The sequence below is a fragment of the Malaya genurostris genome, chromosome 2 (genome assembly GCF_030247185.1).
Source record: "Malaya genurostris strain Urasoe2022 chromosome 2, Malgen_1.1, whole genome shotgun sequence".
Classification (NCBI taxonomy): Eukaryota; Metazoa; Arthropoda; class Insecta; order Diptera; family Culicidae; genus Malaya; species Malaya genurostris.
This window is the reverse complement of record NC_080571.1, coordinates 100,310,256-100,325,347: the sequence shown is the minus strand read 5'-3', so window position 1 is coordinate 100,325,347 and position 15,092 is coordinate 100,310,256. Positions and strand designations below refer to the sequence as shown.

At 36.1% G+C, this 15,092-nt stretch overlaps 1 protein-coding gene across 1 annotated transcript in view; it reads left to right on the top strand.

The window, feature by feature from the left end:
- LOC131432609 (uncharacterized) overlaps positions 1-15,092 on the top strand; it is a 311,087-nt gene that overhangs the window by 76,950 nt on the left and 219,045 nt on the right. Inside the window, exon 3 of the mRNA XM_058598975.1 lies at positions 8,862-8,906. The gene's annotated coding sequence lies outside the window, so the exon portion shown is untranslated. The remainder of the gene's footprint in view (positions 1-8,861; positions 8,907-15,092) is intronic.

Sequence of the window (15,092 nt, the reverse complement as noted above, 5' to 3'; positions counted from 1 at the left end):
GTGGCGGAAGAGGAATAACGGAGAGGATGTTTCTTTCAGTTCTATACGGAGTAACACTCTCCAATTCGGTTTCTCTTTTATGTCATTGTATTGATTAATCCACGTATTTGAGTTTAATATCACGAAATTCACCTTTTCTGAGTTTCAACTTTTTCTTTTGTGCTTTTCACTTGACAGCTACTTATTCTCAATAGTGAAGGATTAGGCTGTTTTTGGGAGTTCTTTCCCACAATCTAACAAAAGTCACTAACGATTGTTAATAAGGCTAACACTTCACGCAGTCTCACTAAGCTCGGCATATCATTAGGTTTATGCACATATGAACGTATGTCCTACTACAGTACAGTCTAGTGCATACTCCACGAGTTTGTAAATCTATTCACAACACTTCATGGTGATCTCGTCGAATATATGTCTCAACATTTACTTGCTTACATTAATAAAAGAAGTTATTCTTCAACACATACTTTTGTTGTCGTATATTATCAACACTACCCTGACACGAGCAATTTTTTGTTCAACTATTTTGTTCTTCTCGCATATGAGTATCAAACACTGCACATGAAACTGTTAAATCTTCACTCATTACAGCAATCTTTCACTCAATTCTTTAGATGCCTTCCGAAATCTATTATATCCCATTATAAACAATATTGCTTACTTGATTTTGAGGTCACTTGATACTCAAGCCTCACAATGCACACATATTCCTATGCATACTGTATCATACTCCGCTACTGAACTAGCTACTAACTTGTCTACGGGCCGACGCCCGAGACTAACGGATATTTTCCGCGCACTCTGAGACTGAACTGACTCCTAACTCTTCCCAACTATGGGTTTTTAAGCTCCTAACATTTACTTTCGGGTGAAGCCCGAAGATTTTAGTACAAGCCGAGCTTGTGATTTCAAGTAGAAAGTTCATCCGACTTTCTCCCGAAGTTCTACCGAAAGTCGAGACCACTGTCGCTAGCTTTGTTTTTACAACATTGCTGCGCTGACTAATGCCCGCAAATGTGCACGCTTCAATAACAAAGTTTATACCTGAAGGTTGCAGCTACGCTGATATGAGAGTTTCCTTCACAATTTCCTACTTTTCCTACAATACTAGCAAATTCGAAGGAAAATTTGCTAAGGGCGCTGCATGCCCCCTTACTTACTGAGCTTGATGTATTCTATCTGAAGGGTAGACATCAAGTCGAATGCGTTGGTTTTTAACATTAAGGTTTGTAGCTGGGTCACAAATTTCCGTAATTATAATTGCTATTGCCGGACTTCTTTACATATGGTTTTGGCTATACGCAAATTAAATTTCCTAACCTTACGATGGTCCTCGTGTGTGTTCTCCTCTGACGCCATCCTGTTCCATGGCATGCTTCTATTGTTGCTTTATCTGTGGGAGTGATCGAACGGTTGCTAGTCTCGGACTCTGGGTTTCGTGTCGTTCTCGTTCCTAATAGCTCGTTCTTCTGTGTTGGTGATACGTATTAGGGCTTCTCGTTGTTTATGTACTCGCTTCATTGGGCATAGTTGAAAATTGATCATTGACTCCTTTGCGTTTTGGACATCATTGGGATTACTGCCAGTAGTAATAATAGTTCCGTAAAAATATGTGATGAAGCTTCTTCGTTGATTAGTCATGTATTGGTATTCTGTATTGTTGCTTCGCATCATGGCTTCTCGTTGGGTACAATGTGTTGAGGCTCCTAGCAGCTTTTATGTATTTCATTTGATCTCGTGGTTGTTTTCTTCGTAGTGTTTTTAGTTTTCCACGTATTAATAAACTTTGATTTTCCTATATTTGTTTATGGTATTCAGCTGAGTTTTGGCGATGCTCACTGAATAAAATATGGGGTAGCAATTTGTAACGTTGTGGCATACCCATGCAAGTCATCTTCAACTGTGTTGACTGCATTTACTTCCTTCTTGTTTTGTTATCAGTTGTACTTGTTGATGTAGAAATTCGATTTGTTATCACGTCTCCCGTATTAATTTTTATTTTTCGTAAATTTTCTGCCTCGATTTTTCAACTCTGCTGTTCTTCCTTTTGACGTCTTGGTGATTCCCCGGTTCCCTTTGTCTTCAACTTGCCACCGCATCCGATCACACCCTCTCGTTCTCTTAGGTAGCTTGACTAAGCTACAGACATCCTTCCTTCTTGCGACGACTATTTTCGGGCACACACACAGTTCGGGACTCAAAAAAAAACTTTTATTCGTTTTGTATGATTCTGTGCTTTTAGTGTAAACATTTTTTCTATTTTATGATTGTTATTATTTTTATAGACGTCTTACGTGATCTATTGTCAATTCTGTGATTGTTATTATTTGTATATACGTATATTTTTTTCTCTTAATAATCGCATTGTGCATCATATTCTCTTATTTTTTTTCGTTATCATAACTTTGTGCATCGTAATTTTTTTTTATTATCATATCTTTGTGCATCTTAAATTGTTTTGTTTTCGTTATCATATTTCTTCTTTCTATCAGTTGAATCTATGTTTTTTTTCTATGCATTAAGTGTTTCTGCGATATATTTATTTGTCTATATGTTGTCTCGTGTACTTTTCCATTAATCGAGAGGTTTTTATGTTTACTTATATTTTTTTTGTTGAGGTACCTTTAACCCGTAGATACAGGTCGACAACCCGTCTGTCGACCATACGTCTGTCTGTGGATATAAAATTGTTATTAAAGATGCGGCATGCGAATGCTTGTTGCAGGTTATAATGAATCTTTTCTAAACCTTTTTTTCTAAACTTTTCCCGCAACTAGCTTCTATGCCGTGTTCATTTTAATGGTGTCTTACCATACCGGTGTCTTCATAGCTTCAGAAGTCGTCCTTCCGTTCTATTACTGGTCGGTTGTGTAGTGCTCATGCCGCAGCTTCTCTCCCCCACTACCTGAGCTGGTTCTTTCGGTACGTGTTCCTGTTTTTCCTTTCTAAAAATAGACTCAAATCTGGGTTTTAATATTTTTCCAATAATAACGGTAACCCATAAAGTATTAAAATATTATTAGTTAGTGGCAGAGTTTTCATATATATGTATTTTTGTAATCCTCCATGAATTCTTTGGTATATAATATTTTAATTATTTGTTGTATCTTACTTTCGTTGTGTTTTCGTGACTTTTACATGTCCATGTTATCATTTTTATTCACTTCATATTTATTATGCTTTGCTAAACTGCCCTCTAAGACTTCAGCATTTACGATAATTACTTCATTTTTGCCACTTTTTCCATCCGTTTTAATATGTTTTTCGGTTGTCCTATTTCTACTTGGAGATTTTTTTATTTCAAAATTATTGTTTACTTTAGTTGCACTATTTGAAGACATCCTTAGCTTCCCATTATTATCATTTACTTCGTAATTTCTGTCATTACTCATGCGGGCTAATATTTCCATGTTGTGCTCATCCTTATCAGCAGGACGCATCCCATAATGCTCAGTTGCATGTACCATTTCTTTTCCTGATACTGGTATATTTGCTACACTATTGTGCTCGTTTGGTACACTTAGGCATATGTACTCGAAATTCCGAGTGACATAAATTGTGTATATCTTTAAAAACTCCGCTCCAATGATTCCAGGAACACACAAATCTTTTACTATATAAAATCTCACTCTGTAATGAGTTTTTCCAATCACCAACGTGACTTTTACTGACCCAATAGTCTGTGATTGAGTTCCATCAAATCCTGCAATGTATAAATTATCTTTATAGTTTATTTTCTCTGATCCTATTTTCGCGACAGTATCCCATCTCATTACGTTATAAAATGCTCCAGTATCGAGCAAATATTTAATTTTTTCGTTAGGCCTATTTGCTGCAGCAACTTTTACAAATAACTGATTGTTTTTAGCACAATCTATTTTTAACATTTCGTGAGGCGGCATACCTTCTTGCCATTGTCCCGTATATTTTTTTGTCGTTTCTGTACACTGCGTACCCTGTGGACTAAGCTTGGATTGATCATACGCTTGGTATTTTTCCTGTATTTTGACATTGTTCTCTGCCTCATATTTTGCGACTCTCTTCTCCTGTTTTTGACGAGCTTCATATGAATCTGTTTTTGGTTCAAAGGTTAGAGGTATTTTCCGTAAGCATATCCAACCTTGGTCATTGTGTATGCTAGTCACATACTTATTCATAAATGTCATTCCCAAAATGCCCCCTGGAGTCAAATTCTCCACTACGTCGAACTTCGTTTGAAAAATTCTTCCTGCGATGATGAAGTTTAATTCTACGGTACCTAATGTTTTTATAACAGTACCTGTTATCCCGGAATATTCTATGATTTCGTTATCATTAATTGTATATGCTCCCATGTACTCTGCATTTCGTCTACTTATCAAGTTGCCAGATGCTCCAGTGTCTACCAGCAACCACATCTCGTTATTTGGTTCGTTTGCCGATCTCAACAGCATCATAAATTCGTTGTCTTTCGTCTTATGTAATTTGACCCATATCCCTTCTTTTCGTTTTTTGTACACATCACTCTTCATTGGTTTACTGTTATCGTTATTTTTATTCTCCCCGTATCGATCCCAATTTTGCATTTTACATGTTTGCTTGGCTAAATTTGCATTCGGAGTTCTTGATGCTCCATATCTCATTTGATCAGGCATATTTCTGGTCCTGATATTATGATCATATCTTCGAAATATTTTTCTATTATCGTAAGTCATGCAATTTACCCATAACTGTACTTCATTATTTTCGTAGTGTTTTTTATCAAGCCCATTATTTTCCTCTCGAATATTACCATTGTATCTATTAGGTGGTTTTCTATTATCATACCGATTTGTTAAATCTTTTTTTTTTTTTTGTTTCGATTATAGAGGTTTTAACCATGAGGTCATTCACCTCTTCGGGCCAGAAAAACTTTCTGACCCTATGTTCGGGGTTGGGAATCGAACCCAGGTGGGCTGCGTGAAAGGCATCGACTTACCCATCACGCTATACCCGTCCCCATTTGTTAAATCGTATTTTTGCTGATACTCATTATTTTCATATTGGTACCCTTCGTGAGTTCTAAACTTTTGATTCCTCATAAGAACTCTATAGCCCAGCTCTGTTGCTTGAAGTCTGTGTTCAAGTACTTCGATATGTTTTCGTTCTATATCAATTTCTTCTAAATACTCCAGTAACTCATACAATGTCTTTTTTTTTGTGGCCTTGTGCCATTCGTTTCAATTCGTCGTTGTATAAGCCTGCTAAGCAATGTAGTCTTAGACTGACTTCCATTGGCGATTCCCGAGCAAAGCACCCTTCATTGTAATTGTCCAACTGCTCTTTAATTTTCATTATGCGCTTTTTGTAATTTTTGAATGGTTCATTGGGTTCTTGCCGCAAAGTTTCTATTTTTAAAACAACGTCTTCGATTCTTTCGATTTCTCCAAATTCGCGTATAAGATTTTCTTTGATTTTAGGCCAATTTTCGGCTTTTATGTGCAGTAATCTAGCTGCTGCTTCTTTTTTTAACTTCAATAATATTACGTAGATCAGATCGTCTCTAGATGTCTCTTCTGGGAATTGTTTTTCGAAATGTTCAATATGATAGATGAACGAATCTAACTGTTCGGTAGTTCCATCGAACTCCGGAATGCACTGCAGTGCTTCCGCTTTAGGGAATTGAAATTCCATGCTTGTTTGAATTTGATTCTCGTACTATGATATCTCTGTCAAGCCTCAAAAATATTATTTGGCTTGCCGTATGTTTAGAAAATGCTGAAATGAATCCCCCTGGACGATATTCATTTTTGCTGTAAATAATTACAATCTTGATTCTTGACCGTGGTTATGGTCGACATTCATTCACGTAAACAAACTTGACCTAGTCTCACATTACTGGTCATTGTATCGTACAAAGCTTCAACTGCTACGAGCCCTACGTGGTCAAATTTCGTTCGCATTGGCATTTTTGTTTATTATTGAGCCAGCCCAACTCGGTGCTCTCAAATTTGTCATGCCCGCCGTGTGCGCAAAAATAAACTGTCTTTGTTAATTCTGTTATAAGGGTCGACGGCATAGGCTTCAACATCGCATCGTACCATACTCGTGGTTTAACATTATAGTTTACCGTACGCGACTCAAAGTCACTGTCGGTTTATTATTATTATTATTGTCATATACCGCTACCGTACTCTGTTTTTATTTCGGTTGCCAGACTTTTACCCGCAAATATGGCCGCGATTGTGTGTTACCTAGCAACGCATTTTGCTATAGGCTCCGCCCATACGGGTTGGTTCACCACCGTTTTAAATATATATATTCCTCGTGGCATGCACTCCTGGTGCTTAGCTTGCTGACTTGCTTTATTATGTCAGTCGAAGTACGGCTACTTTTGCTTATTCGCAAAATGATGATTCAAATTACCGATTCCTTCGCTCATACGCGTGAGGTTCGGTTGGTCACCTTGACCTTATAATCATTACACCAGTGCTAACTGTTCAGCTGGTTCTGATTTTCGTGTTTTTTCAACGAAGGCAAAAAAAAACTTCTTAGACCTTTATGCTAGTGTGGCCACTTTTGTAAGTATTATCGCGGTGTTGTTTTTTTTTTTTTTTTTCAACACATGCGCTCGTATTGACCGTGGTGAAAACGTAAACAAATCAACTGTGAGCGTAATCTATACGTCCGCAGTTTTCAAGGAAACTTGAACAAATTTATTGCTTGCCAAATGACTCAACAACGGAATGTATATAACTGTTCTAGAAACCCGCTGTAGGCATGAGAAAAAGTTCTGATATCGTTTACCAGTTGATGGATTGTGAGTAATGTAGTTAGAAAAATAATATTGGTCCTTGTGAGCGCGAGTTAAACAAATCAGAAAAATTTTCGCGCTAATGCCATCTTAATTTTTAATGATTTAGCGCTCACAATAAGTGGCAACATTACTTAATCAAACCAACAAAAAAATAAGTAAAATAATGGAGACTCACCATACTAATACAACTTCGCCCAACATCCTCAATTCCGAAATCCTCGCTCGTAGTCCTGGCGTGTCCTTGCTGCTATAGCACGTATCGCTGTCACCACTACTTGGTGATCTCGTCGAATATATGTCTCAACATTTACTTGCTTACATTAATAAAAGAAGTTATTCTTCAACACATACTTTTGTTGTCGTATATTATCAATACTACCCTGACACGAGCAATTTTTTGTTCAACTATTTTGTTCTTCTCGCATATGAGTATCAAACACTGCACATGAAACTGTTAAATTTTCACTCATTACAGCAATCTTTCACTCAATTCTTTAGATGCCTTCCGAAATCTATTATATCCCATTATAAACAATATTGCTTACTTGATTTTGAGGTCACTTGATACTCAAGCCTCACAATGCACACATATTCCTATGCATACTGTATCATACTCCGCTACTGAACTAGCTACTAACTTGTCTACGGGCCGACGCCCGAGACTAACGGATATTTTCCGCGCACTCTGAGACTGAACTGACTCCTAACTCTTCCCAACTATGGGTTTTTAAGCTCTTAACATTTACTTTCGGGTGAAGCCCGAAGATTTTAGTACAAGCCGAGCTTGTGATTTCAAGTAGAAAGTTCATCCGACTTTCTCCCGAAGTTCTACCGAAAGTCGAGACCACTGTCGCTAGGCCAGAGGCAGTGACCAGTGTCCGTGAAAATAATAGCTTTGTTTTTACAACATTGCTGCGCTGACTAATGCCCGCAAATGTGCACGCTTCAATAACAAAGTTTATACCTGAAGGTTGCAGCTACGCTGATATGAGAGTTTCCTTCACAATTTCCTACTTTTCCTACAATACTAGCAAATTCGAAGGAAAATTTGCTAAGGGCGCTGCACAAGTGTAACCGAATATTATATGTTTTAGGTTCCTTTGCACAACCCTGTAGTTCTGGATTTCCTCGTTCATAACTGTAGTAATTACAAATCGAAAACTCAAGACGATTTTATACCTAATCAATAAACTTCCATGATTCTTATATCATATACGTCATTTATCATCCACTCTTTAGAATCCCGTTAGCAAGTAGAGCCCATCTATACAGATTTCTCAGCAGCTTCCAACAAAACTAATCATCAAATTGCAGAAACCGAGCTCGATAGATTAGTATTTACTCGTTAATTTTTCAAACTATCTCAAACCATATCCTCGCAATTTCCTTGAAAATCATAATTATATAACTGCAGCCTTTACTGTTCACTCTGGAGTTCCTCAAGGCAGCCATTTTGGACCATTCATATCTTCACACTATCTTAATGTGTCTAAAGCTGTCGTTTGCCGGTGATTACAAACTATATTATATTATTTAAACTCTAGAAGACACTCGTTTCTAACAAACACAGTTGGATGTATTCGCAAAGTGGTTCAATATGGCCAGGGTGGTTTTGATAGTATCAACAGACATCATGATTATAATCTTTTGTGAATGGTTCTCAGGACTAAAGCGTGATTTTAGATACCAAGCTGTATTTTGAAAATCACTTCAAATATAAATATTTCTAAAGCCTCGAAGCTTCTAGGCTTCATCTTTCGTGTCACAAAACAAACATCACTAAAATATATCGCCTAAAATTACTCCATACTGCGCGCTGGTTCGTACTACGCTGGAATATACAAATTTGCTCGCTTCGCACTTGGTAATCTACCGTAGAGAAATCCTCAAAATCATCCTTTTCAAGATAAGAAAAGGCATCGGCAAGCTAACATAAGAACAACTTTTTCCTATTATGCATTCTTCTACATCCAACAGACCGGTAGTGTTGAATAGTTTCGTTAACCCATCCCGTGACTTCATTATCAATATTCTCACAATGAAATTATGCAAATGGCACTAATTTAAACTTTTTCTTTTTTCCTAGTGCTCTCATCAGTGGACTGGACATGAACGCGGCACTGGGACAGAGGTAAGTCGGCAGTTATGTAGTGTCGCAAGTGAGAATCAAGTCGAAGAAGTTGTGTACGCTTCCATACATCTAAATAACAGAGTTATATGAATTGTGGATTTTGGTTCTACACAGCACTAATCACTGTACGCTAAGAATCGGATGCGAAATATGCCGAAACAAAAGGGAAAGTCCCACACCAAAATGTAGTCCAGTGAGCGTTCATAATGAGATATGCAATTAGCAAGATGATTCGAACTAACGGTATTTTTCTATGTTCCTAAAAGATGAATCATATTTGTTAGGTTTTAAGATGTAAGTAACTTTTTACAATATTAAAACAAAGCATATATCCTGTTGTGGATTATGACCACTTTGTTTCAACAGACTTCGCAGTATCTATCTTCTATCTTCTAAGCGTACAGAACTATTGCATGGCTACCCGGTCATAAGGGAAGAGCAAAGGAATATTATAACTATAGTTTATTTAGTTATCATTGCTTAATTAGCTATCACAATGGATTGTGAAATGTGGCAAGAATTGCTGGAAATAGTAAAGCAATGAATAAATTTACAATGATAGCTCGTTTTGTTATTATTTTTGTATGAATGTTTTTTTTTTGTTTCAATTATAGAGGTTTTACCTTAAGGTCATTCGTCTCTTCGGGTCAGAAGCTTTCTGACCCTATGTGCGGGGTTGGGGATCGAACAGAGGTAAGCAGCGTGGGGGGGTCATGAAAAAAATATCTAATTTGACGAGAATCGATACTTTTTGTAAACCATAGATACTTTCTGCGCAACTTAGATATCAGATCTGATTTTGTTTGTGCGTTTCCCACATCGTCGCTCTTTAACGACTGTTTGAAAGTTTATATCACCTTGTAATTCCGAAACCAAAAGTCAGATACGCATAATGTTCACGATTATCGTATAGAATTATAATACCATTCATCTCTGAGAAATCTCCACTGATAGAATTCACTATTTTCAGGTACTTAAGAAACCATAAACTGGGGACCGGTATAACAGTAGTGAGATTATTTAGTAATCTGTCAGCAAGATCTAATGACTAGAGAAATTTGTGATCAATTTTCAAGCGAATAGCAGCTCTCTACACGGTCACTTATGAAAAGCACCCTTATAATCAACATTTTTGCACTTGTCTTCCTGTAACTCCGTAACCGGAACTCGGATTCAACTAAAATTCTTGAGCATTGTATAGGATAACAAAACCTTTCACATGAATTTAAGTTTGAATCTAGTTTATGAAAATCGGTTCAGCCAACTGTGAGAGAAAGTGCACTAAATTTGTTGTGCACTCAATTTGTTGTGCACACACATACAGATTTTTTCGATCTCAACAAACGGATTCGAGAGGTATATGACACTCGACCCTCTGGGTCTTGGTTCAATATTTCGATTTCTATATGAGAAAGGCAAAACACAATAATCAGTGAATGTAAAATTGTAAATCAATGCAAAAATCGGAGAAGCACTACTTAGTATGGAAAACTCGTTTAAATATTTTTAAATATTTGAAATAAAAATAAAAAACAACATTGGGTGTACAAAAGCAGACTCAGGTCGTATTTATAATGCAAATATTGTTAAAAAAAATTTCATTTCTAGAACCGCACAAAAAAAATTATGCAAAAACAGGTTTAAAACTTCTGGTTAGCTGGTTCTTCCAAAACAAATACCTATATCCGATTACTTTTGGGCCGACTATCGTTCAGGAACGCAGCGTGTTGTTACGGGATCTGGTTAGTTTCATTTAAGAGTTGTTAAACAGTATTTCCAATACCTCCGGAACCGGAAGCCAAGAACCAAAATAGCCAAAGAAAGTTTTTTGAATCATCTTTCAAGAACCTTTTAACCTTTTAACCTGTATTAAGAGATTTGCTTCTTTCAGCAAGGGTACTTATGAAAAACGCTCTAGAAATTGAAAGCTTTTCATTCCGTAATTCCAAAAACAGACGCAGGATCTTGACTAAAATTCAAATATTTCAACTTAATACCTTTTATTTGAATCATAGTTTTCGGAAATCGGTAATCATTATTTCTGATTATTCGAAACTAGAGTAGACGAAACTGGTGTGACCTAGGAGGAGCTAAAAGCACAGCACCTAAAGAACCTGGAGTGGCGTTATGTATATCGATTAGAGCAAAATTTTATCGAGTCGATTACACTGAGCTCTCTTTTTACGCTAGAGATACGTACCACGTAAAAAAAACCGCGTAACATCGGAAATTCGCGTATAAAACACTTCGGAAATTCGCGTAAAAAGACGCTAAATTAAAGAATTTTTTTCTAATGGAATGCAGGCGTTATTCAGATACCTTTCTTTTATTTAAATTCATCTTTTCTGTAAAGAAGTTTAAGGGGCGCTGTTTTCGTCACAATTCTCCAACAAGATTTATTTTTTTGCCTTTCTTATATAGAAAGGCTATGCAATCTATGCAATCTTCAGTTCGACGAACTGATCCAATGTATGTCTGTTTTTATGTAATTAACAAAAATAACCACTCACTTATCTCGGAGGTGGCTGAACCGATTTTCACAAATTTAGAACCAAATGAAACGTCCCATGACCCATAGCCTTCAGTTAAATTTTATCTCGATCCGTTCTGGGTATACAGGAAAATATGCACAAAAAATGAAAAAAAACTCACTTTTCTCAGAGATGGCTGAATCGACTTTCACAAACTTGGATTCAATTCAAAGATATTACAGCCCCATAGTCTTTTTAATAAAAAAAATGCACTCAATTTTCTCGGAGATTACTTTACGTAATTTAAAAAACTGAGGTTCAAATGAAAGAGTTTAAATTCTTTTAAAATATCTTCATCTGACTTCCGGTTTAGGAAATACAGCGCGATAAGTGAAATGTTTCCTGTTTCATGAGTATTCCGATGCCCAAGTAGCAATTCGCAACTAGTTCTGATACGACAAAGTCCAAACTATGTTGAAACAAGAGCACGAATATGTTTTTTATGTTAAACTGGTTAAAACATGGTGACAGCAATGTTTCATCATAACATAACTAGTTACGAAATAGTTATTTAGGTTTCCAATCATAACATCTTCGTGTCATATTGAATTAAATATAATTTATAAGCTATCGTTACTTAATCCAAACATATTTTTAATCACAACAATGCTTCTAGCCACTAGTTGAAAATTAGCTTAATTTGACGTCAATAGTAGCAACCCGTAACTAGTTTTGATACCACTTAACCCAACTGTGTTGCAACAAGAGCACGAACATGTTTTTATGTTATACTGGTTAAAACAAGGTGACAGCAGTATTTCTTTATAACGTAAACATTGAACTAACTATCGTTTGTAAGTTATCGTTACTTGATTCTAACATATCTTTAATCACAGCTATGCTTTTAGCTACTAGTTGAAAAAAGGTTTATTTTCCGTTGCGAAACCATTATAAATACGTAAGCGTATATGTAAATCGTTACTGTGAATTGATGTAGTAATAACTTAGATATTATAAGATTATAACATATAATTTCTTCATTGATTCAGATAGTTATCGGTAGGTTTTCCCAACGTTATGATAACGAAAATGCAAACAAAACAACCTTTGTTGGCTTGAATATGGCGAACACAATATGGAGTCTCAAGAAGTGTATGAAACATAAATAAAACCAGGATATTACTTGTTTCAAAACTACTTTTTGCCGAAAATAGTGAAAGGCAGAATAGTCATTTTTGTTCTATGCACTGTCATAAACACGAAAAAATAATATAGGGATTGAACATCGATTGTGATAATATTATAATTCTCATGATATATGAATTTAAAATGATGAGAAATCACTCTACTTGGAATAATTTTGAGCATTCTGACCATAGGGTTATTTTGTTGTTTATTTTGTATATCTTTATAAATAGATTTTGATTGAAGGCGCATAAAAAACAGTTAAGTAAAATTGAATTCCGCTCGACAGTTTTTGGATCGTTTAAAATTTGTACCTTGTATCAAGTTTGTGATTTAAAGTACTCTTCTGCTTTTTTATTGATGATAGAAAAGTATTCTGGATTTATTCAATGTTTATAATGTCGATGGTGACTAAGTTTCAACTAGTTTACTTGAGAACAAGTTATTTTCAAGTTATGAAAAGATAAGTTATTTCAGTATGGCATTACAACGTAACGACAACTTATTTTTAGCCGACTTAATAACTAGTAGAAACTGCGCTTTTTGAGTCATGCAAGTGGTTAGATGTTAGTAACAATCACTCAAATATCTGGTTGCAAACTAGTCACAAACACGCTAGCGTAACAAAAATTGTTACTTGGGTGGTGAAAAGAGGTACAAAACTAATTGGTAAATTCTGCTAATTTGTAAATAATGTTAGTTTGGGTATATATAAATTTACTTCCGCACTGCTACACCCCGGTTTGCGGTTCCACAAGCACCGAAAGTATTGCAGAAAAACTTCAAAGATGGAACTCCCTTCGCTCGATGGTAGAGTCGATTTTCATAAACTTTGATTTAAAATAAAGGTCTTATTGTTTCATAGGCTAATGTTAAATTTTATCCGGATCCGACTTCCGGTTTCGGAATTACAGGCTGATGAGTGTCAAAAATTTTCAATCATATTGGAAAGTAACGATGCACAACGGTACGTGCTTGTACGGAAGATGAAAAACAACACCGCTTTTATGAACGATGTACAGCTTTATGAACGATGTACAGCTTGTTTCGTACACATTGTAAAAAGAAAACAAAAACCGACATCGAAGTTCGGTTTCGAGAACATAACAGATTACATCGGCACCGAGCACATATGAGCGCGTCTTTTCAACCGTGATGCAAAAGCCAAAACTGCGGTGCAGCCACGAATGTCTGTTGCTGGTGTATGATTTTGGTAGAACACGGAGTTGCGATTTAGAAAAATCATCGCCACGGCAATGACGCCCTCTGGACTCCGGCTCCGAAAACAGATTGTCAAAAATTTATTATGAACCTTGAACCAATTTCTATTGAACAATAGTGAGAAACACATCATTACACCACTAGGTGGATTAAAACAGGTTATTTTTTTTTAAGAAAACTTAAGTTTTCCAAACAGTGGAACTTTTGAAGAATGTTAAAAATGAGGTATCAAAAACCACTTAGAACTTTATTTCATCAATCGCGCATAACTTGTCTGTTCCAATTGTTAGTTCATTATATGAAACCGTCTATCAGAATGTTATTCAGGTATGTTCAACATCATACCATGCACAGAAGTTATAATTTTCTAATTTTGAAGACTGCAGATTCGGACTAGATTGGCAAGAAGCAGAACATTGGAAACAAGTTGAAGAATTGTTAAGATCCAATATCGTGTATATCGTATCACATGAAAAAGAAAATTAGTAATAAATACACATCAATAGGCTGTCATCTGAAAGATATCGAAAGTCTCCTTTTAAAGCTAGTGTCCATTTAATGCAAACATTGTTTTAAGGCGGAGCTGGTCAAGTACCTCGGAATACGATTAACTCAGTATACGAACTTCGGAATTCTGTAGAACGAACAGCTCCTCCTCCTAGTCCGGGACTAAAGTTAAACGTAGGATGCACACTCCTAACTAGTTCCCGGGGAAAACTACGATACATTAGCAGAATGCAAACTTAAGCTTTTTCTATATTAGACCGAAAAGCATTCCGTTTGAAATCGATTATGAATGACCTGGTGCCCCAAGTTATCGATGCTTGCACTTTTCACGCTAAAGATGTGCTTATTTTGTAGTTGTTTTTTGTAGAATCTCACACAAAAATCTTTAGTGTGAGTATGTAAAGAAAGAAAAAGAAAGAACAAAACTTATACCAATTCGCGAAATTCTTTACAAATCTCCATATGACAGGTAGAACATAATTCATGTGTTAAAATCAGATCAAACACCAAGATTGGAATAAAACATCAACCGGAAGTTAATTTGTCGGTCTCGCAGTGATCACAAATGGGTAGAAATTATTCTTTCTCCTCTAATCCAGTTAGCAGGTTATTAATCATTGTGAAATTAACCTAAAAAATGAACCAAAAACAAACAAGTTTATTTCAGCATGTCTACTTCCTTTCTTTTGCACCGACAGATTCAGTTGAAAACAAAATTTCCGCTAATTAATTCCCCCTGTTTCATCACTCCCTGCCCAACAACTTATCGCTGAAATTAACACACTCTCGGCAAATCAAATGA